The sequence below is a fragment of the Rousettus aegyptiacus genome, unplaced genomic scaffold, assembly GCF_014176215.1.
Source record: "Rousettus aegyptiacus isolate mRouAeg1 unplaced genomic scaffold, mRouAeg1.p scaffold_m13_p_2, whole genome shotgun sequence".
NCBI lineage: Eukaryota > Metazoa > Chordata > Mammalia > Chiroptera > Pteropodidae > Rousettus > Rousettus aegyptiacus.
In genome coordinates, this window is record NW_023416295.1 from 14863964 (window position 1) to 14886857 (window position 22894).

At 50.6% G+C, this 22894-nt stretch overlaps 1 protein-coding gene across 10 annotated transcripts in view; it reads left to right on the plus strand.

Annotated features, from left to right (window-relative positions):
• Nucleotides 1-22894, plus strand: part of TNS1 (tensin 1) — a 187007-nt gene that overhangs the window by 31591 nt on the left and 132522 nt on the right. The window lies entirely within an intron of this gene.

Below are 22894 nucleotides of genomic sequence, written 5' to 3' on the forward strand. Positions count from 1 at the left end.
CTCCTTCTACCAGAGTTCATGGCCCCAGTACCCATCAATTGCTCTGAGCCCAGTGGAGTTGGTAAGCTCTTTGGCAATGGAGACAGAATGTTGAGTTTAAATCCCGACTATGTTACTAACTGGCTGTGTGACCTTGGGCAAGTTAGGTCACTTCTCTGAGCCCCAGTTTACTCATCTATAACATGGGGATTATAGTAGGACCTATCTTGTAGGGCTCTCATGAGTACTGAGAATGCCACCCTCAAAATTAAGTGGTCAAAAGTTGCTAATATTAATTATTTTGTATTCCTTCTGTCTTCTCCTAACTTATAAAAGGTGGGGAGAATTTGTGAGACCAACAAAGCTTGCCGAGGGCCCTTGTGTCAAGACTGGACACTTGCATAGGTTTTGTTTCTCTTTCTTGCCATTATCAAGAAAGAGTGAGGAAATCAAGGAGGTGAATATAATGTGTCTTTTGCTTGTTTATTTGCCTCAGGGCACCTGAGATCTATAGCAGACTCTGAGACCTTATTTGTACATTAGAATCACCTGGGTGCTTAGAAAATACTGATGCCTGGGTCCTACTCCTTAGAGATTCTGATTTAATTGTTTTGGGGCATAACCTGTGTGTTGGGATTTTAAAAAGTGGTAACCAGTGTCTAATGGTAGAACCATTCTGGAAAAGAGTCTGATCTGTAAACGTTAAACATATACTTGCCATATGACCCAGCATTCCCACTCTAAGGTGATTACCCAAGAGAACTAGAAACATGGCTACAAAAAGACTTGTATATAAATAGACATAGCAGCTTTATTCACAATAGCCCCTAACTGCAGAAAGCCAAATTCTGTAACAGGTGGATGGACAGAAAAATTCTGATATAATGGCCCAGTGGAATACAGCACTCGGTAATAAAAAAGAATGAACTCTTGTTATGCACAAGATGTGGATGAATCTCAAAAATACTGTGCCGAGTGAAAGAAGCCGGACACAAAGAGGAGGTACTGGATAATTCTATTTTTATGAAATTCTCAGCAAGGCAAAACTATCGTGACAAAAAACACGTTAGGAGTTTCCTAGAACTGGAGGTGGTGGGAAAATTGACTGAAAAAGGACCTGAGAGAACTTTTTTTTGAGTGATAGAAATGTTCTTGATTGTGGTGGTGGTTATGCAGATTTGTACATTTGTCAAACTCATTGGACTCTGTGCTTAAAAAGGATGCATTCATTGTATACAAATTATATCTCAGTAAAGTTGATTTAAATAAAAGCTTCCCAGGTGAGTCTCCTTTGCAGCCACATTTGAGAAATGCTGGTCTACCACTTCTGAAGACCCATCTCTGTTCTTGCTGTCTTGCTCCGCACTGAGCACAGTGCCAAGTGTGTTATAGTGCTCTCTGGGGCCAAAGGCCTCTCTTACTCTTTTTTTTTTTTGTTAACAACTTTGTCGAGGTATAATTCACATACCATATAGCTCACCCATTCAAAGTGTACAATTCAATGTTTTTTTTGTGTGTGTGTATTCAGTGTTGCATGGCCATCACCAGTCAATATTAGAACATTTTTATCTCCTTCCTTCCTTCCTTCCTTCCTTCCTTCCTTCCTTCCTTCCTTCCTTCCTTCCTTCCTTCCTTCCCTCCCTCCCTCCCTCCCTCCCCTAATTGTCCTCCTAGCACCACAAGTCTATTGCTGTTTAGAAGTGGCAAGAACAGAAATCCTATCTTATTCTTGATAATTATTTATTGACATTAATTGATTTTTAGTTGTTAAAAAAACTTTGCCTTCCTGGGATAAATCCCATTTTTGTCATGGTATAGAATTCTTCTTATTATATGTTTCTGAGTTCTCTTTCTAGCATTTTACTGAGGATTTTTGCATCTCTATTCATAAGATAGAGGGGCCTTTTTTTTTGTTTTTGTAATGTCTTTGGTTTGATATCAAGGTAATGCTGGCCTTGTAGAATGAAGTGTTTGCTGCTCTTCCAGCTTTTGGAAGAGTTTGTGAAGAATTGATATTAATTCTTTAAATGTTTGGCAGAATCCACAGGTGAAGCCATCTGGGCTTGGGTTTTTCTTGGTGGGTAGTTTTTTGATTGCTAATTCAATTTGTTATAGTTCTATTCAAATTTTCTATTTCTTCTTGAGTCAGTTTTGGTAGTTTGTATTTTTTTAGGAGTTTGTCTATATCATCTTAGTTATCTAATTTATCGACGTACAATTGTTCATAGTATTTTTTCAAAATTTTTTGATTTCTGTAAGGTCAGTAGTAATGTACCCTCTTTCATTCCTGAGACTAGTAATTTGAGTCTTCTCTCTCTTTTTTCTTTTTTTCAATATAGCTAAAGTTTTGTCAACTTTGTTAACCTTTTCAAAGAACCTACTTTCTCTCTTACAGGGGTTTTCATTGTAATCGCTTTGTTTATAGCCACTGTTTATTGAGTGCCCTCTGCATGGTGGCTACTGGATACTCATCTCATTGAATCATTGAAAAACCACACATAAAGCAGATGTAATTGGCTGTACTGTCAAATGAGAAAATTGCGGTGAAATGCTTTGCACCAGTACATCTAACAGGCAGTGAACCGGAGTTTCCAGCTCAGGTCTGAATGTCCAGCTCTAAAGCCAAACGGATTCTCACGACAGCAGGGGATCTTCCCCGTTCCACTTTAGGCTCTACTTTCTGTTCCTTTGGCTTGTTTTATGATTTCCAAGGGGAAGAACACGAGTCACCATTCCTTTGCATCTCCCGTTCGTGGGCTTCAGCCTCACCTGGTGAGCCTATTAAACATGTCCCTGCCACTTCGGTTCAGTGGATCTGGGTTCGGGCCTGGTCATCTGCATTATTATCTACCCCTCCCAATAATGCTGATGCTAGGGTCCCCTGACAGTACCGAGTAACTCGTGTTTGCCCCTGGAATCCCCTCAGCTCTAGTGGGTGCAGAGCCCCAGGAAGCCACTGGTTCCTCTGGCCTCTGCTGGCTTCTGCTTCCCCAGGGGTGGGGTTCAAGGATGAGGTCGATCTTGGGTGAGAAACCATTTTCCTCTCCGTTTTATAAAAGTTTTATAAAAAGTTGTAACGACCACTCCCCCCACCCCCAATCTCCTTAAAGTTCTCTCTGTGGTCATAGAGTGTAGGAACTTCAGAGGTTAATAAGTCGGCTTGGAGTATGTCGCAAACAGACACACGGACACACACACACACACACACACACACACACACACACCCCTTGCTCCCCATCACAGTGAGGGGGCAAGGTAAGTGACACTGAGCTGTGGCTGGCTTCTCATTTTCCTGGAATGTGGCTCCCAAAAGGTCTCATATTTTTCGGCAGTTCTGACTCTGGGGCTATGTCAACATCACATGGGGCGGGCGTGGTTTGCTGCATCTGAGAGACTGGAGGAGTCAGGAAAGAGGAGGGTGGGCACTCCCAAGGAGGGCAGAGGGGCCAGTACTGATCAGGATCCCTGTCAGTGCCATGGGAGGGAAAGGGCTGACTGGCTCATGAACCCCTGGCCCACACCGGCCTCCCTGGAGGCTTTTTGCTTCTATCTTGGGGGTTTGCAGGGCTTGCTGGAGTTGGCTAAGAAGAGGGAATGAGGGAGAGGTGGGTGTCCCTCCTGGGGCATGGTCTCTCCCACAGTCCACTAGGAGTTGGAGTTCCCTGCCTCTTGGGGGTACCTGCCTTTGCACGTCCTGAAGGAGGACCCTGAGATGCTGCTGGAGAACCCAGCGTTTTCTTCTACTTGGCACTCCCTGGAGGCCAAAACTCAGTCTTAACCTTCTGAGCCTCCAAGACACTGACTTAGAACCATTTCCAGAGCCTGGATGCCCTGAGAGGGAGCCTGATAGATTTGGAGCCCCCTCTGGCCTTGGGTTCAGGTAGATCTTGGCTCTGCCATTTACCTGAGCTGTGTTATATCAGACAAGTCACTCAACCTCAAAAATATGGTTTCCTCATTGGCATAAAAATGGTGACATTGATATCAGACAACTATGCAAGATTGGTGTGAGGATTAGACAAAATGTAAGTAAAATCCTGGCATGGGATAGGCTCTTTCTCAATAGATGATAACTCTTATTCTAGTATTCTGAGACCCAAGGATAACGAACAGCTAAGTGCCTTTAGAAATCTACCAGCCGGCAGGCCTGGCAACTGAGAATGATCATGGCCCACATTCCCTTACCTGTCCTCCCCGCCCCCAACTTATTGAGTCTTCCACTTGCATAACCTGCTGGTCCCCTGTGGTCACCTGCTGGCCCCACATCCTCTTCTCTGCTTTGCCCTGCCCAGAACCTATGAGGCCACCCTCCTTCTCTCTGAGGGTTCTGGCCCTTGGCTGATGAGTGACTTGGCCAATTGTGCCCTGCAGCCGGCAGGCAGGGATGTTAGCAGGGGGTGTTAGGAGGAGAGGGGTGTGCATGTCCCAGGGCACAGCGGAACACAGAGCAAGTCACAGATTAACCCCCTGGCCTGTTTCCGGCTGCTGGTCCAGGGAACCCAAGTGAGTGTGTCCAGAGGTGTCTGGGTTCAAACCAGGTTCTGTTCAAGGAAGCAAGGTCACTCATGGGTCAGAAGTGATTGGAGGAGCAACAGAAAAGCTCCAGTGCCCTCTCCTGTACTGGGAAAATCACACCGGCTTGAATTCTAGGTTTACAAAGATCTGCTACCTTTACACAGACAGGATCTGTTTAATCTAATCCTTACAACAACACTAACAGGTAGGCATTACTGTAATCCCTTGGGGCATAGAGGAGGAACCGGCTGAGATGGTTGAGCAACGTGCTCACACAGCCAGGAAGGTGGTAGAACTGGGAGCCAGGAATTGAACCCAGACTTTGGGAGAGCCTTGAGGGGAGTCTGACCGGGAGGTGGTGTGGTGAGAAATCCGACCCCACGTCCTACTTTTCTTCAACACTCACTCTCTCTGTAATTGGGCAAGTTGCTTAGCTTCTCTGTGACTTGGGTTCCTGATCTGTAAAAGTAAAAAAAAACAAAAAACAAAAAAAAGTCCCTGCCTCATAAGATTGTGAGAATTAAATGAACGAATGCATATAATATGCTTATGCCAACAGATAAATACCATCAATTATTATCATTGCATCCCTGCAAATGGAGTCCCAGGGCGGAGGCTGCAGTTGGGTTGGGTGGAGGAGGTTCCTCATTACTAAGCCCACCTGAACCTCCAGGGGAGATAGAGCAGTCCCCACTGGACCAGGTTGTCTTGTGAGATGGTGAGCTCTCAGTAGCTCTATTGCACTGTGAGGAGGGAGGTAGGACTGGGCGGGGCAGTCAAGGTCTCTTTTGTTCTAAGATTTGGGAACTTGGGAGTCAGAACTGGATTTGTTTCCTGCCTTCCCTGCTTACAGCTGAGTGATCTTGGGCCATCTTCTGAAGTGCACTGATTCTCAATTTCTTCATCTATAAACTAAGGTCGTAAAGACCTTCCTGCAGGGTTGTGGTGAGGACTAAGTTAGCTAGACATGGAGAGTGATTCTAGCTCCTGGTGCACAGTAGCTAGTGATTTGTGACAGCTCTGGTTGTGGTGGTGGCATCATGGTTATTAGTATTAGATGTTGAGTCTGGCTGTCTCCAGGTGATGATCACAGAGCTGGAATACCCACCTGTGTCACCTTGTCCCTAGGCCAAGTCTGTTTGCTATGCTCTCCGAGAAGTCTGCATTCTTCTGCCTCTGTCCTCTTAGTCTGATCAACCCTTGTCTGGTTCCCTGATGTATCTGGGGACCTTTCCAGGCTGAATCCCTCTTCCCTTCCAAGGTCTTCATTCTTTACCTGTCCTCTGGCTCTCATTCCAATCCCTAATCTGTGTCTTCTTTAGGACCCACCTAAAACTTTCATTTCACAGTGATTTTAGACTTACAGAAAGTATGCAAAAATGGTGCAAAGAGTTCCCATGTACTATTTGCTCAATTTCCCCTAACATCTTACAGAATCACTGCACAATTATCAAGACCAGGAAATTCACATTGATCTGCTGCTATTAACTAATCTGCAGGTCTTAGCAGAAATTAGCCAGAGTTTCTATTACTACCCATTTTCAGATCCGGGATCCAGTTTTGGATCCCATACTACATTGAATTGTCCTGTCTCCTTAGCCTCCTCCATGCTGGGATAATTCCTCAGTCTCGTTTTGCTTCTTGTAACTTTGGCACTTTTGAAGAGTACTGATCAGTTTTTTTTTTTTACAGAATGTCCCTGAGTTTTGGTTTATTTGATTTTTTATATCCATCATCTCTTCTACATTTATTAATTGGAATTCTGCTGTGTAGAATTGTCCCTTATTCCCTATTTGTTTATTCAGTTATTTATGTCAGTATGGAACCTGGATCTGCACTTTATTTTATAGGTTAAAATCCAATATTATTATTTTTCGTGGATCAAATTGATCCAGCTATTGCCATTGGGAGCTTCTTTATGTTATGTTAGTAGGACCTACTGAATTTGATCTCTCTTATCTACTCACTATCAGGGTTCCCCAGAGTAAGGGAACCGATAGGGGATCAGTAAGTCTAAAATTTGTAGGGCAGGCAGGCAGGCTGGCAACTCAGGTGGGGGTCGATGTTGCAGTCTTGAAGTATAATTTCTATTCTACAAAACTTCAGATTTTTTTTTTTTTTTTTTTGCTTTTCAACTGATTGGATGAGGTTCATCCACATTATGGAGAGTAATTTCCTTTATTTAAGGTCAGCTCATATGGATATTAACCACAGCTACAAAATACCTTCATGTAACACGTAGATTAGTGTTCGATTAAATACTGGGCACTGCGGTCTAGTCAGTTGACACAGAAAACTAACCATCACGCCCACCCATTCTGTGGGAAGCATGAAAGTCATTTACTTTCCACACGTCAACATGGGTGGGTGGAAGAAGACATGGGTCCCATTAGGCTGTTTCAGGATGGAACTGTGCCATTCTGATCCAGACCTCTTTAGTTTTCAGATTGACCTTTGATTTTTGCCTTCTCTGAGAGTTTCGGCAAATTCCTCCTCTAGCTGTTAGGTAGGAGGATTGTTATTGTCCTGGGGAGGGTGGGGGCGGAATCAGAAGAAGGATTTTAAATGCCTGCCTTGGAAGCCTGAGTGGGACTCCCCTTCCACAGGTTTTGGCTTCAGGTACCTTCCAGGACTTGCAGCCAATCTCTGGGGACACGCCTAGGGTACCCCTCCCCTCTGGGGGAGACTAAGGTGGTGTTAACAGCAGCAGTTCCTCTCTCTGATCTGATCAGTTTGGAAGAGGGTAATCAGAGACCAAAGTGGGTTAACCACAGAACCCAGGCAGGAATTGTGGCTATGGGCGCATGTGCCTGCCTGCGCGCACGCGTGCTCGTACGTGAAAACGTGAACTATCGTGTGGTTAGGCGAAGAATAATTGGAGATGCGGGGAGACCTTCTGGGACTGATACTACTTTTTTAGTTCCAGCAGAGCATAAAACAGGATGAAAGATCCCGTTGTTTTATTTACCATTAGCTCTCTCCATCCCAGCCATCCACCCGCTGGAACCCTGCAGGGGTGGAGGTGGGGGGTTGGGGGTGGGGGTGGGGGGCGGGTCACAGCTGCTGCTGAGCAAGGCTCTCTAACAGCGCAGGGTTCCTGAAGTAATTTAGGCTGCCGGGAGTGCAGAGGTGAGAGGGCTTACTTTTCCCGATCTGGAGAAGGAGATGTGGAAACTAGGGTAAGGGGCCTTTATGTAAGAGGAAAACCCTGGATAGATCCCCAAAGACCTCCCCTGCTGCGAGGGTTTTGACATTCTTCCCACCTCCCTGTATGTCAACTGTCCTCCTTGTTTCCATTCAGGGAAAATGAGGCCCAGGGTGGTTTAGTAGGGAAGTGGGTACCAGACACAGAAACTGAGGGTAACCAGATTATTTTCTTGGTCTCGTGGGGAACAATCTAAGAGGAAACAGGTTGAAACCACAGCTGGAGGGATTCGGGTTAGTTCTGAGGGGGTGCCTTCAGGTGGTGGGGAGCCAAGGAAGGTGCCCCAGGAGGTGGAAGGAGCAACTAGGAACCCTTTCCTGGGATCTCAAGAACAGAAGTGGTTGTGAGTGGCAAGGGGAGGGCAGAGCCTTCCTGAACTGTGTGTGTCTGGAGGGAACAGGATGATGAGTTGAGCTGCAAGGAGAATCCCAGAGTCCCAGCCTGCCTTGCACTGACCTGGAGAGAAACAGCACAGGCCAACTGTGCCCCCTTAAGACCACATCTGTTCTCACACCACCCCTGTATCCACCTCTGTGAGCCCAGCTTCTGGGGCAGTGATGAGATCCAGGAGATGGGCCTGATGTCAGTGAGCATCCTTGGGCAGTGAGCTTGATCGGCCCCAGCCTCAGTGTCCTTATTGGGGGGATAATGAAAATAACATCTAGCTTGCTGTGTTGCTGGGAAGAGCTTTGGAAATGGTGCATATAGTAGGGAAAATGTCCTGTTCCTGGCTACGGTGATGAGTGGGGCTCTCCTTTGTGCGAATCCTTCTCACCTCCTGCCTCCCACTCCCTGGGGGTTAGTGAAGGGCTGGTGGGTCTCCTGGGACCTTAAGCGCAGGACTGGGTTTCTCCCCCACAGAGAATCCTCCTCCTGCTCCCTGCAGCTGCTTCTCCCCCTTCCATCCCCCACCTCCCCCACCTCCTTCACACATAAGGATGATAAACACTCTGCCAGCTCTGAATAGGGCCTGACCTCAGCGGCGAGGCATCTCCCCTGGCCCCCCACCCCCAGCGCGGTCCTGCATTCCTGGAGGGAAGGAGGTTGGGCTGCTGCCATTCACCCCTCTCGGCCTCCTTTGTCCTCCTGCTGCTGCCCACCCTGCTTCTTCCTTCACTTCCTTCTATCCAGTCTCATTAGACCCTCGAATGCCGAACGGCCGAACTCCGGATCTCAGATAGGATAGTTAATAATAATAATAATAATAATAATAATAATAATAATAGTGGTTACCATTTATTAAGCAATTAGGCGCCAGGTTCCATGCTAAGCATGTTACATGAATTATGTCATTGAGTTCTCGAAACAGCCCTGTGAAGAAGTTGGTAGTGTTAGTGTTAGTGTTAGTGTTAGTATTAGTATTATTCCAGTTTTAGCACAGATTGGGAGGGGAGGTGGGGAACTCGAGGCTCAGAGAGGTCGAGCTTCTTGCCCAGCCACACACAGCTACTAATGGGCAGAGCCAGAACCACTGCTGCTGTGGCCCAGTTCCCTCTCTTCCCCCTTCCTTTCTACCAGCAACATTAGGCTCTCTTAACCCTGGCCCACAACACAGGAGCTGGTCCTGCGAGAAGATGCAAGAATGGGAAGCAAGAGTTACTTAGAGGCCTGGCCTCCCTGGGGCCTCTGAGCTGCCAGGGGAGATGGATAGGGGTCTCCTGGGTGCTGAGAGCTTTGCAGAGGAAGGTTCGTGTTCCTCATTATCTACCCCTCCTCTCTTATGTGTGTCATGTTAGAAACCTGGACAAGCAGGCGGCCCTCTCCGGGGCACTACCCTAACCGCTTTGTCTTCAGGCCTATTTCAGGCTCCGATGAACAATGGAAGGATTCTTTTATTAATATTTCCCTGTGAACCTCATAATTTGAGAAATTACACTCATTTCCCCATTTTTATTAATCAAACACGTTCGACTAGCAACTAGAACTTTCAGGAGGCGTGGAATAACTTTACATTCTCCTAGCGAGTTGGTATAATTCCGGCCCGAAGCTCCGAAGTGTGATGTTCTGAAGCGCTGACCAAGGCCCACAGCCTTCCACTTCCACCTTCCAGGTCCCCGAGCAGTCTGACCTCCATCCAGCGCACTGCCGTCTTTCCCTTTCTGCCGCTTCTGTGCGACAACTGCCCAGGCACCCCAGGCCTGTTGTGCAGCTTCCTTTCCAGCATTTTCATTGCTTTAGCTCTCTGCCGGGCCTCATGCTACTGCGCGGCTGGTTACCGGCCAGCCTTTGAGGTTCAGCGAGCCGGCTTGGCTGTCAGAGAGATGTGGGTTCAAATAAATCCTGGCTCTGCCACCCGTTGGTCTTGGGGCCTTGAGAAGTCACTTGTCCTCTATGAGTCAGTTTCCCCGTCTGTAAAATGGGCACGATAATGTCTCTACCTTGGAGCGCTGTGTGGGGATTGGAGAGCACGGAAGTCCAGGACTGGGCCGGAGCCGCCCTTGGTAAGCAGCAGAAGTTGTCACACCTCACTGTCGTCACTCCCCTTCCCAGCCATCCACCTGCGCAGCCTGGTGCATCCTTGTGGCCGACGTCTCGGCGGCGGCGTACCTGCCCATTCGCGGTGCGGATGCTGGTTTGCGCAGTGGATAAATGACTCCTGTGGTGGGACTGTGTGTCAGCATCCCTGCAGGGGGAGCGGGGTGAGTTTGCTGCTTTCCGTGAGGCGTGTTCTCCTTCCTCGTGGTACCGTATCAGTCATGACCATTCCACGCTGTTTTCAGCGAAAATCCTCTTGTACGCCGCAGTTTAGGAAACATGGATCAGCTGAACCTTGTTCTGGAGTCCCATCTTTATTATGGGAGATTTAAGACATACAGAAGTAACAAGAAGGGTTTACTGAACTCCTTTGTACCTATCCCCCGCTTCAACAAACATAAACTTTTTGCTGCTTTTGATTCCTCTGTCCCCGGTTCCCCCACTCCCTTTCTTTTTCTGGAGTGTTTTTAAAGCCAGTCTCAGATATTATACCATTTCACTGTAAATGCTTCAGTATGTATCATTAATAGATAAGGACTTTAACATTACCACAATACCATTATCACAGTCGACATCATAATAATTTCTTAAGAGCAGCTAATACCTAGTCTGTGTTCGGTTTTCCCTGATTATCTCAAAAATGTCTTGTTGGGGTTGGTTTGTTGGAATGAAGCAGATGACCTTGGAAGCCATGCTGTGGCCTCTCTGTCTCTACAATAATCATGCATCTACATATGCCATTGCCTCTGTCTGTTCGCCAATCAACTGACGATGTGGGATCGTTTTTTCTTCAGTAACGATCCTCTCCTCTCCCTTCCATCTATCTCTGCAGTATAGGCTTCCCTCCAGACTCCCAGCTGGGGTCTCTGTCTAGCCAGGTGTGAAATCTGGAGCTCAGCAGCTCTCCCATCACCAGCTTCCTCTCTCTGGCCTTGGCTTGCCTTACCACTCCCTGTCCCCAGGAAGGAGCAGGGCTCTGAAAAGAGAGGCCGTGGGGAGAGAGAGGCACCTTGGGGTGAAGTTGGGAAGTGAGGGGGAAGCTTGTGTGCCTGTCTTCCTTAATGCCTCAGCTGATAAATACTGCGTCTCCGAGAAGTCCATGTAAGGCTGCCTGGCTTGCTGTGGGGGCCGGTGGGCAGTGCCCCAGGGGCTGGCCATGGGGTCATGTGGCTCTGGGAAACACGCCTGTGTTACTGGACGGCTAGTGGGGATGGGCCAAGGCTTGGCGGAAATACACCCCCTTTTTCAGCCATGTTTCCCTCCGTGACCCCACCCCGTGGGCCCTCTGCTTTCATTGCCAGCCAAGGTCCTGCCTCTGAGACTGGTCCGCTGGCCTCAGGCTTGGGACACTGCCTTGATCTTCTCTGATCCCATATCCTTGGGGCTGAGAGAGTCCCCCGGGGCCTGTGTCCTTCCTCCCCCTTGCTTCCTTCCGAGGCCTCATGCCTCAGCTCTCCTGGGAAGGGAATACTTGGGTCCTCTACCTGGCTTTCTCCTGAGATTCTGGGCACCTTTGGGGGAAGCCATAGCCCTTCTCTGGGCCTCACTGTTCTCATGTGAGAAATGCCCATGACGGCCCTTGACCTAATTGACTGAATTGCCAAGAGGGCCTTGAGAGTTAGGCGTGAGTGTGCGTGTGTGTGTGTGTGCGCGTGTGTGTGTGTGTGTGTGAGAAAAAACTTTAGAACTGCTGCCCTAGGACTCGGGTTGGGCTACAGGCTGAGAAAGAGACTGAAAGAAGGGGCTGCCTGGGATCACGAGTCCGGCGAGACTTGCCGGAGCCCTGCCCCTGTGCGCGGCCGCCTCTCCCCCTGCCGCCTCTTGCCTCGGGAAGCTCAGGTTCCACCACTGCTGTCTCTTTGCCATCTGACTTCCCTTTCTGGGTCCATGTGCCGTTCAGGACTCTGTGTGTTCACGTCACCCTCGGGGTCCTGCCTTGTTCCCAAGTCCCAGCCCTTCATCCTGACCAAGTTTCCTTTAAACCCTTGGTGACTCAGGGGTTTGGAGGGCTCATGTTCTTCTGTTCCCTGTTCCCAGGATGGCCCTCCCTCAAGGCAACTGCAGATACCCCCCAATGCCTGACCCCTTTGTAGGAATATTGCCTATGTGTGTTACAGAGAGCACCCTGCTTCCTGAACCTGTAATGAATATGAGTTTTTTTTTTTCCCTGAGAAAAATGATCACAGAGATGTCCCTGACCCACCCAGTGACATTGAAAATAGGTGATTCTAAGGGTCAGCCAGGGGTGGGGGTATCCGAGGTTGTGGAAAGAGCTCTGGCTTAGGAGTTGGAAGACCTGGGCTCAAATTCTGGGTCTCTTGCTTCCTAGCCTTGGGGGCTCAGTGACCCTTAGTCCTTTCACTTGCAAAATAGCGGCCATAGCAATGACATCATTGGGTTGTGGAGAGGGGGTGAGATGAGGCACTGAAACACCCCCAAGCAGGAGGGGCACCCCTAAGCTGCCCCACTCTGCCCTGGCCCGTAGGTTTAGTATCAGAGGCTGTGTGAGGTGTGTGTTTGCCCAGCCTGGAGGGACTGGGCTGCAGGAAGGACAACTTGTACATTAGCCCACTTCTCAGCATGAATACAGACCTCCTCTCTTTCCTGTGTGGATATCTCTGAGGGAAAACAGAGCCACAGCAAGCCTGGGGTCCCTGGAGAGGGGGACGCAGAGTGGAGGGAAGCATGGCAGGCTCCTGGCCAAGGTGTCTGTGCTGGTGGCGCCAGCGTCTGGAGCACCTCCTGGACGGCGCTGCGGGTGGGTGGAATCCACAGGGGTGAGACACTGAGGCCAGAACGTGCCGAGGATGCTTGGGGCTGCTTATCGCGGGCCAGGAATGTACTTCGGCATTATTAGCCAGCAGCCTTCTCGCCTTTGGAATAACCACCAGGGTAGCATGGCAAACACCTGTCCAGTTCTGCCTGCCCAGACCACCCGCGGTTGTCTGCGATAAGCCTGCTGTGGCTGAAGCCGGTGAGTGTGCGTGTGCACGTGCGCGTGTGCACGCATGGGGATGTGGACATGGATCCGTGTGTGTGTGTGTGTGTGTGTGTGTGTGCATGGATCCATCTGTAAGTATGTGTGTGGCCACGTGCCTGTGTGAGTATGAGTGTGTGTGTCAGTGTGGATCTTCGGGGGCCTTTAACCATGGGACTGTGTGCAGAATGTGCATGTGTATCTGTACATGTATTTCCATCTTTGTGGGAGCGAATGTGTCTGTGTGCATTAGCGGAAGTGCGTGCGCTCGTGCGTAGTACATGGGTACCTGTGCATGCATCCATTCATGAGTGCGTATGAGTAAGTGTGACTGTGTATGGTTGTGTGGGTGTGTCTGTGTGTACCCCTGCTGGAGGAAGCGGGAAGCCCCAAGGGAACCTAGGAAGTGAGAGGGAAGTAAAGGACAGAGGGGAGGCTGATGACCCCACCAGGGCATGATGAGAGGCTGGGGGGCTGAATGGGGGAGGAGGGGACAGCCGGCAGGTGTGCAGGGCAGGCTGGGGCTTCTGGGGCTCTCAGCACGTGGCATCTGAGCCACTCCCCTTGTTTGGAATTGCCAAGGCAGCATGGTAAAGAGCCTGTGGTCAGCCAGCTGCATCCAAGATGCCAGCCTTGTGAGCTTGCAAGTGACTTAACCTCTACAAGCCTCAGTCGCCTCCTCTGCCTGATGGTGATAATCATAGAACCTGCCTAGCACAGTTATTGGGAGAAAACAAATCTAGTGCCTGGAACATAACTAAGGACTTACTTGATAAATAATAACACATTACAATTATTATCATCATTGCCATTTTGATGATGCACCCCTCTGTCTGCCTCGCATCCGGCCTTGGGAGTCCCTCTTTAGCTAGGATCCCCAGGCAAGATGGGAGACGCCCAGCTGATTCCTCTCATGGCATGGTGATGACATGGAAGCCCAGAGAGGGCCCAAGATGAGCCCAGGGTCACCAGGGAGCCAGGTGGAGCCATAAGGACCCAGTCTCCTAGCTCCTGGCAGCCCTCGTCACCATGTCGCACTGCCTGGCTCATATTTCTGGCAGTGCCTTGCCAGGCTGGAGAGGTAGGGAGAGGCCGGCAGCCTTTCTCACCCAGGCCTTCGGCTACAGACAGCCTGGGACCTGTCTATTCACCATGCAGCTTCTTACAAGACTGAGTTTCCACTTCTTGTCTTAACTACCCTCCCATGAGACTTCTGCTTTTGAGCGCCTCGATCCTACTATGGCTCCTGACCTTCTTCTGATGGAGAGGGATAGGCCCAAGGTGGGCAGGCCCCAGGATCCTCACTCCCTCTCCCAGTTCTGCCCATGAGGGCTGGCCATCTGGCTCTGGTCTTAGGTCCTCACACCTGCTTGGGCTACCCCAGCTCCACCTTCTGCTCCTGACTCCAGCCAGATGGGTGTGCAATTCCTAGGAAGCATCAGGCCCATTTAGAACTGCCCTCTCTCCGCCCCTGCCAGCACATCCCACATCCTTCTAGGCCTCCCTGGAACTCCCAGGTGCCGGGATGGCTGCCTGCTCCCCTGGGGTAGCTGGCCCAGGGCATCACCAGGAGTGTGGAGGTGGGAGCGGGCACTTTGGTGCCTGGGCATGGTGGGGCAGGGGTGGGCAGAGGCAGGTGGAATCTGCCAGAATCCTTTATCCTGGGCAGACTGCGGTTGCCCCAATGCCAGCCAGAGAAGACTTGTTTTTCACAACCACCATAAATTGCCCAGAAGAAGAAGAAGAAGAAAAAACTCAATAACAATAAAAACAACCACCAAACTTTTTTCTGTTGTTGTTGAAATCTACTGTTAATGGCCAATTGGCTGTACATTATTAAACGGGCAGCTGGAGCTCTGCCAGGGTAGCGTGCTTGAGCCAAGATTCACAGCCTGAACACAATGTTCCTAGGAAAACAGTCACTGTGGGGTCCCTGGGGAGGAGCACCCAGAGGGAAGGTTCCAGCTGTGGCCCCTCACCCCTCTCACTCTTCCTACCCCAGCCTCTGTACTGATCATTTTGCAGAGAGCAGGACCGTGCTGCACCTGCGGCCCAAGCATCTTTTACCTGGGTCCTGAGCTCCCTATCACCCAGGGGCCTGAGCCTCTTTTTCCCACCTTGTGGATAGGCTCCTGCCCGCCCCACCACGGCATGGGTGAGGCCAGCACTGGATCTCGGGGGGGCTAGTGTGCTGCAGAGGCCTGAACACTGGGTTGGGAGCTGGCATCGGTTCTAGGGTTGATTCCGCTGAGTGTCTCCCTGTGGTCACATTGGGACTCCCTACTTGTCCTCTCTAGTCCTCAGTTTCCATAACACTCCAAGGAGAGGATTTGGCTGGTCAGCTCTAAATTCTTATCAACATCTCCTGAGCTCCAGTCGATGGCCTGGGGTGATTGTTTCTCAGACTTTGGAGCTGTTCCTGCCCGCTCCCTGGTCCCATTATGAAGCCATGTCTCAAACAAGTCCTGCTGGGAGGGGCTGGCCACTGGCCCCATTCACATCTTTTGGGAGTCCCTCCAATCACCTTGAAGCCAACCAAGGTAAAGGCCAAATATCTGAAGGTGACATCTGGTTGTTCTTGTGGGAGAATAAGCCGAGGGTCTGGAGTTAGGATGATGACCATCTCGGTGAAGCCTACAAGGCACCAGGGTACACAGTGTGGGGTCCAGGGCACGCCAGGGGGAGCCCCAGCTGATTCCACTGCTGCTGGCATGTTGCGTGGGGGTCATTAGTTAGGGAACCGGGTCTTAAGGAACCCTCTCTGGACCTCTTAGAGACAATGTGACATAGCGATTAAGAGTACAGACTGGACTTCAATCCTATCGCCACCGCTTCTTTGCCTTCTTACTGACTCCGGGCAAACGATGTCACCTTTCACGATGTCACCTTTTACGTGGGATCTTCCTCCACTGTGCAAAAGCGGGGTTAGAATCACATCTACTCCAAGGGCGGCGGCGAGGAGTGAGCGAGCAAATGCATGTATGGGCTTTATGACAGGGCCTGGCACAAGGCGAGCGCTCGCTGGCTGCTGGGATCTAAGTGCTCCCTCTGCTGGGATCTAAGTGCTCCCTCCTCCCGGGTTCGGGTTTTCCCTTCCTGTCGCTCAGGGCTCTGTGCGTGGCGCGTTTGTGCTTTCATTTGCTCAGCGTCTCTCTCCTGCAGACGAAGTGCTCCTTGAGGGCGGACGCTCCGTCCGGCTCTGCTCACCTTCCACCCGTGGACCTGGCCCCGTTACTGGCTGGGTGAACGAATGAATGAATGAACTGGAGAACGAGCGGAACCAGGGAAATGGCTGAGCACCTGGAATGGGGAAAGATCCCGCAGCTGTGGAAGAGCTGGGATCGTCCAGCCTGTGACGCGACTGGGAGGTTGTGAGTGGGCGTGAGTGAGTGTGTGTGTGAGAGAGAGAGCTCTGAATACAGTTTTGAAGGGGTTTGCTCTCTGGAGCAGAACCAGGGGCCGCAGGCAGCAGGTTTCCGCTGGGGGGGGGGGCGGGGGGCAGTGGGGGGAGCTGCGTGGGTGTGGGAGGGAACCCGGAGGGCCCGCTGTGTGCAAGCAGGGCTGGCCGAGCGTCTGTCAGGCCCAGGGGGAGGCCTGTGTGGCACAGCATGTCCGCTAGCAAGGCCTCGAGGTCCCTGACGACTTCAGGCTGCTGCTTCAGTTAGAAGAATAGTAGCAACCATAGCTGATGTCTCTGAACTTTAGTTTCCTCATCTATAAAATGGGATTAATAATGGTCACTGCCCATAGGATCATTAGGAGGATTAAAGCAACTTAATACCCGCGAAGCTCTAGGAACTGTGCCGGACACATGGAAAGCTCCCAATACATTTGAGTGTTGATGAAACAGGGCCGAAGAGATACACGGGAAGGAGAGATGACTTGTGTCTCTGGGTTGGCAGGAGTGATGGCTTCTCTGAAGGAGGAGGATGTGAGTGAGAAGGGAATAGGAAGGGGCTGCTCTGTGCCAGACTCCGTGCTCAGTGCTCAGAGTGGTTAAGTAACTTCCTGAGGTCACACAGCCAGTGAGTGGCATGGCCAGGCTTCAGACAGAGTAGGCAGCTCCGAAGCCAGGATTCTCTCCCCGCCACTCCTGGCCTTTGGTAGGATGGGGACAAGTTCCTGTGATTCTCATACCTCAGGAGGGACAGTACCTTATTTCAAGGTGGAGCAGAGTGATTATTATTATTATCTGTAGGGGCGGATCTTCAGGAGGAAGTCACCAGCTCTCTCCAAGCCTGAAAGTGCTATAGGATTAAAAATATATATGGGGAGAGGGTGAGAGTGGGGTGAGGGGTGAAATTTTTGGTAGCCCATTGCTAGAGAGCACAGGGCAAGAGGAAACAGTCATCAGAGGAGCATGGGAAGAAGGCGGTTAGCTGTTAAGGGAAAGGCATGGTGAGACGGTGGGTAGATTGAGGGGCTGAGGGAAAAGGAAGTAGATGCGCTAACGAGTGAGGAGGCAGGAGAAGACCAGGCAGGTGGTGAGCGAGAGGATGGAGAGGAACCCAAGGTTTCATGGGACCTGGGCCAGTCGGCAGTCCAGACTTTGGGCAAAGGCGCCTGGCTGGGGGCAGTCCCCACAGGGATACTGGGCAGTGGCAAGCGGGGAATTTGGAGGGTAAGAAGCCGGTAGGTCAGCACACAAACCAACTTGGGACGGTATGCACGAGCCAAAAGTTCAGCCACCAGCCCAGCTCCTCGCCTCCTCCATCCTGGCAGACACCTTGGCTAGAGGTCAGCTCTTGTGCGGGGGTCAGCATGATCATGACTGATCAGTGCTATAGACCTGGCCTTGTCAGGATGCTGTCCTGTCCTTTGCAGCTGCTCAGCCTCTGACTGTTTCTGCCTCTTGGACATCCGGAGATAGATGGGAAATGATTTTAGGCTTCAAGGAATTCACAGATGAAGGGGCAGAGAGACAAGGGAGGTGTATGTGGCAGTGGAGTTTGTCTTCCTCACTTTCCCAAACAGTTTTTCAAGTATTCGATGATGCCTGTTTTGTCCTTTCTTTATCATCTGAAATAAAAATCGGTCCCAATTTCTTTAACCTTCCTTGTGCTTTTATTCCACAAATATTTACTGACTGTCTACTGCTGTCCTCTTCTGGATTCTCTTTGGTTTACAGAGTGCAGAAGAGAACTCAACATTTCTGATGGTGTCTGAGCAGCATGGAACTCTAAAATAGAACTCTTAATCTTCTTTGGTCTGGGTTCTTAACCTCTGTTAATGTACCCCAAAGTAGATTTGTCTTTTGGGGGCAGCCATATACTACTACAGCTGAACTAAACTGTTTTTAATAAATCTTACTGCTTTCCCAAATGAACTATCATTATTCCACTTTTTTAAAATGACTTTTGAACCTTAGTTCCAGACTTTACCCCAAAAGAAATGTTCCCGTGCTAATTTTGACTTGTTTTTGAAGTCAGTTTTGCATTTCAATTCATTTCAGCATCTTAGCTCTTCCTTCTGCTTCTTTTTCCTTTGTTTACTTGGTAAGGCTCTAGTCTTCACCTAAGTTACTGATAAGTATGTTGGACAAGCCAGGGCAGAGGACAGAGCCCTTTGGCAAGTCAGGAAGTTGACATTGATCTATTAATCAACACCCCTGGGCTTGCTGGCGAGGAATCCACTGTGCTTTCTATCTCGTCCTCAAGCATTTTATCATGGATCCTGCCAACACCTTCCTGAAGTCCCGATAGTCTCGATCTAGGGGGATTCCCTGACCATCCAGCCCAGGAACCTTATATCGGGGTTAGGGTGGTGGATGTGGCTCTGTGAGGGAGTGCCGCGTCCACTATCTAGATCCTGAAAGGATCTAGGCTGAGGCCAGTGATAGCTGGGGTTGGCCTGAGAGAAATCCTGCTTGGAAACTGAGGCAGGCTCAGAGGAGGTAGAGGCTGCCCAGTGGATGTCTTGGGGTCAAGCTGTTGGCAGGCCATTTTCCCCATGCTTCCCCTGTCCTCTGATACTTTGCCCTCAGACTAGGGTGCAAATCTGAGAGTAGGAAGATGGAATGTGGCAAGCCTGGCACTTTTCCCTCTCCGGGGGAGTGTGTGGCAAAGGGCCCGGGGTTGTGTCCATTTCTGCCCTTTGAGAGATGATGGGAATGCATGCAAATGACATGCAAATAAGCAACAACACTGGTGATGAGGAGGGGATGCCCCTGCTTCAGCCTCAGTCTGGTCTTAGTGCTAGGGATGATGAACAGAAAGCGAAATGACCAGTGACCTGGGTTGTGGAGCCTAGCCTCGGGAAGGAAGGGAGGGAGAGGGGCTCTGTCGGGCAGCATAGTGGGGTGTGGCTTCAGGAGTCTGCTATTGGGGAACCCCGCTGAGGGGGCCCCAAGTGTGACCCTGAGATGAAAGCTTACTGGGTGGGAGCCCGAACTCATCTCTGGCTGTTGAGGTTGGGGGAAGGGGTGGTCAGAAGGGGGAGGGTGCAACTCAAATGCACAGATATTGACCAACTATCTAGGGTGACCCCCAGGGTTTGGCTCCCAGCCACCTGTGTGTTGGGTTCAGCAGGATTCTGAGGCCCAGGGCCTTCCCCCTGGGACCTGAGCATGTGGCCTTGCCTTCACTGTGGTGGTGACTGGAGGCCAAGGGCGCGGGTAGCTCTGGCAACTCCCCTGCAGACCACCCCTCTCCCTCATCCCAGGAAGATGTTTGTGGTCAACTCTTAGCGCAGCTCAGAGAAGCTTCCTTTTAATGCCGTCAGTATCTGGGAATCTGGCCTCTTGAGAGTGGGGGCCACAAGACATGATGCCGTCCGGGGGTGGGGGGGGGCGGCGCGCTGAGACCCGGAATTCCCAGTTGTGTCTTCTGATGACACAACCTTGAGCTGGAGGACGTGGATTCAAATTCTGTCCCTTTCATCAGCTGCTCTGTAATTTTGGATAAATCACTTACTGTTCTGAGTCCCTCTTAGACTGGGATAAGAATCGTAGCCGTCCCCGGGTTTTAATGAAGGCCAGCACGGGAACACGTGGGAAGGGTTTGGTGCAGGGTAGGCACTTAAATATTGATGGAAATGAAGGATGAAATGAGAGCAGCTCAGGGTCAACCCCTACTCCCTGCTCTGGCGGGGCCGAGAGGCCGGGGAAATCTGGATTCAACACTCTTGACTTTACACGCTTGTCCTTTCTTCTCCGTTCCTCTGTGTCCCTCTGTCTTTCTTTCGCTCACGTCCCCTCCTCTCCCAATGGAAGTGCCGAACTCAGCACCTGGCTCCAACACGCACAATTCATTTTCCCTGCTTTTCTCAATGGCCTCTCTGTGGCTCCACAGCCACCACCACCCCCACCAGCCCCTGTCTCTCTCCTCCTTCTGGGTCTCCGTTTCTGACCCCTTCTTTGTCCGGCTCTGTCTCCTCCTGGTGTTCCTGCCCTCTGTTTCTTCAGCTTCTATCTTCCCTGAACAAGCATCCATTGACCACGTACTAGATGCCAGGCACTGCCCTGCTCCTTTCGGGGTTCTGCGCGTCTCTGCCTCCTTGCTGCTTGTCTTCCCTCCCTCTGCCCCAATAGGCCTCCTGCCCTCCCATCCCCCAGCCTCACTGGGCTCCAACACTGGTGTTATTCAGTTTTATGAGAAACCCCCAGGCCTACCCCAGAACGGACCAACCACAACTGGAACCAGATGTGCAGTGCCGCACATGGGAATGGGAGGGAGGGGGGAGGGAGAGGGGTCTGGGCTGGCTCCGGAGGCAGGGGGGTTGGTGCTGGGGGATGGGAGATGGGAGACCTTGGGAATTCTCAGACTTCATTGGCTAAAAGAGGGAGGAGTGGGGAGGGGAGAGAAAAGGGGCTGAGCAGGCTGCTACACAAAGCAGTTTTCTGTGTGTGTGTGTGTGTGTGTGTGTGTGTGTGTGTGAGAGAGAGAGAGAGAGAGAGAGAGATGATAGGACTGTCACCAGGGAAAGCTGGGGGTAGATGATCCGATCAGCTGTGAGGCAGCTCTTGGAAATAAAGGGGAAGTCTACTCTTCTTTGAAATCCTCTAGCTCCTTGACTTCCTCTCTGTGTGGTTTCTAGAGACTTGCTGAATTCATAGTTCTGTGCCCAGGTGCTGGGAAAGAGGGAGTGATGTTAGGGTGGGGCGGGGGCGGGGGGGGGGCGTGGCAAGGAAGCAGAGTGTTTCACCACCAAAGACTTATTGAGAGTAGCTGGAGGAGGGTGTCTCTCAGAGGCCTCTGGATCCGCCGCAGACCTGGGGTAGGCGGGATGTGCCTGGGATATCTTCTATCTGTCTAATGGTCCCCATGTCTTAGCATAGTCAGTTTTTCTGTCTGTGATTATACCGCTTTGAAGATAAAAGTCTGGCAACAATTACCTTGGTATAGCTTTGTGCAGAATTAAGCATTAAAAGTGCCCCTTTATTCAATTTTTCACCACTCACTCATCCATTTTTTTTATCATTCCTTTATTCATTGCACCTTTATTGAGAGTCTACTACGTGTCAACCTTGTGCTAGGTACTGGACGAAGTAGGAAAGGGGAAAGAAGAGATGAATAAATCTTTGTTCAACTCATGGGAGATAGAGGATACCCAACAAGAGTATGTCTTGGTATTAGTACGTGAGCAAACACCTAGGTTGTTTTGAGGGGTGGGATGATCGTGCCTACTAAATGGTGTGGTTAGAAAAAGATCCATAGCAGGTGTGGCTTTTAAACTGAGCCCTGAATGCTGATGAGGAGGAGAGGGAACCCTGTGATGAGAAGGCTCGAGAGGCAAGGCCATATCACAGAGGGCCCCAAATGTCCTGCTGTAGAGCTGGGGCTAGATATAGTATGTGGAGGGCAGCCAAGGCTTATTTGATGTCAATCGTGATGATAGTGGGTATGGGTTGGAAGGAGGAGTTAGGAAGGATGGCACTTCTGCTGTGCTGTGACCTGAAGGGCACATTCCATGTGTATAGCAGACTCCCCACCCACCTCTGGAGGAGCCTAAGTGGCTGACACAGAGTCCTCTCCCCTGACTAGGGCCGATCCAAACCCACGAGCAGCCCTTGGCCTGCAGGAGGCATGGGGTTGGGCAGGATCAGGCTATGAGGAGACACCTTTGATCCAGAGTTGGGACCAGAGAGGGCTGGTCATGGGACTGGGGAGGCCTGAGCCAGGTTTCCATGCTTAGCCCAGTAGTCTTGGAGGCACGTTCTATGGGGCCTCGTCTCTCCCATCTTTGGCGGTACCGACCCATTCACAGATTGAGGCTGCTGTCAAGGCTAGTCGGTTTTGAAATGCTGGAATTTGGAGCCTGGACTCTTCCAACCTGGGAAGGGATGAGGTCATCTTGCTGTGGAGGCAGAGGCTGGGTACAGTGACATCTCTATCTACACCCTCCCCGCGAAACCCCTTCACTGTCCCTGATGGGGTTGGGGAACAGCTCTTTAAGTGCTGACCATCTCCCCTGTGACACTGCTCTCAGATGCCCCCAAATCTTTCCTGAGGCTGTCTGTCCCTCTGGGGTCTCCCTGTCACTTTACTCTTTAGAAAATTGAAGCTTGGTGGTTTGGTTGAATGAATCAAATTAGTGAGCATTAGAATTAGGAAAGATCTTGAAGACCTTTGGCACCAAACTCATGATACAGCAGAGGCCAAAGATGCTGGTCACTGGCCCTGAACCTCATGTGAAGGTGGCCCAGATGGGGAAGCCTTTCAGTCTCTGGAGGGCTGGATGGTGAGGAGCTTGGCTTGAGAATCAACTTGTCAGGTCTGAGCTCCCGCTTTATACCATCCTTTATT